Raw genomic sequence first — 1,346 nt, 5'->3', positions numbered from 1 at the left:
TGGTGCCACCTCATTTTTATTTAGTGGATAACTAGGCACGTTACACTCTAAACATCCAAAGCCTCTCATGTTCCCACGCAACCTCATCTCTCTTCTTCTTCTCTCTTACTCTTGGACAAAAGTAGACACACATACACACATAATTCATTTCCAACTCTTTCAAAATTCTCTGAAGAACACTTTCCTTTCCTCCATCAAAACATTACTAGAAAACTTGATCGATAGCTACGGCACAATCCGTTTCTATTCTGTAGCAATAAGCGGAGAGCTACATAATTGCTACGGAAAAATGGCTGTAGCATAATGGCCTGTGGCTAAATTATAGCTACGGAACCGCTACAGAATAGCTACGGAAAATTCCGTAGCTACCATAGCTACGGAATAGCTACGAAAATAAATAGCTACGGAATTCCCACGGAATCGCTACGGAATTCCCACGGAATCGCTACGGAGCTAAATAGCTACGGACCTAAATAGCTACGGAATAGCTACGGATGCACATAGCTACGCAATAGCTACGGACCTAAATAGCTACGGAAATCCGTAGCTATTTCGTAGCTAGCTTCGTTTTTATTAAAAAAATTAATTTAAAATCTTCCAATTTTTTTGTCAAATACCACATTCAATTCAGATTTGTCCCAAAAACCATATAAAATACATCAAAAAACGTCCCTAATACCAAGTTTGACACATTTCATTCCGTCATCCAAAATACCATACAAAAGTAAGCACTAACAAAACAAACAAACAATATCAAGTGTTTACAAATTCAATTGTTCCAAAATACTTATCAATTGTCCTAAGTTGGATTATGGGGGGAGCATCGGGTTGATTTCCAGACATATTCAGCATCCACATAACCATTTCCATTTGTTCTTTCAAATGTTGTTGTTGTTCCATGGTAGAAACTTCTGCACACAACCTATCAACCCAAAAAAATTGTAACACAATTCAATACTTAAACAATAATAGCAATGTACTTTAGTTTATTATAACAATGCATTTTTTTATAATACTTAAAGCAATATACTTAACTTTTAATCTCAAAACTTCATTTGCCTTTTGTTTCGATAATGATGAATTGTAACCACTTACAACACAAGACAAAGTTCACTACAATAAATAAGTATGTTTTAGTCTAGAGATTCGCTTAAAAAGATTTAGTGTACAGCAGTGGCGTAAAAGAATGCAATATGCCAATATTATACCAAAAAAGTACATTACTACAATGTGGTACACTTTTCCAAAGTACTAATTACTTAACTAAAACAACAAATCAAAAGTCAATCTTTAAAATTTCTCATTCATGTTTCATTCCCTCCTTAACTCAATCATACCAAATACTA

At 34.5% G+C, this 1,346-nt stretch overlaps 1 long non-coding RNA gene across 1 annotated transcript; it reads right to left on the bottom strand.

The window, feature by feature from the left end:
- Positions 1-655: 655 nt before the first annotated feature.
- On the bottom strand, positions 656-1,091 carry LOC145028977 (uncharacterized). The gene is made up of 2 exons (XR_013676296.1): positions 1,036-1,091; positions 656-922 (listed from the first exon to the last, which is right to left on the bottom strand). It is a non-coding gene; the product is annotated as an uncharacterized LOC145028977 (long non-coding RNA).
- Positions 1,092-1,346: the final 255 nt, after the last annotated feature.

This window comes from Lactuca saligna, chromosome 2 (assembly GCF_052625555.1).
Source record: "Lactuca saligna cultivar CGN05327 chromosome 2, ASM5262555v1, whole genome shotgun sequence".
Lineage (NCBI taxonomy): Eukaryota > Viridiplantae > Streptophyta > Magnoliopsida > Asterales > Asteraceae > Lactuca > Lactuca saligna.
This window is presented reverse-complemented; position numbering and strand designations above follow the sequence as displayed.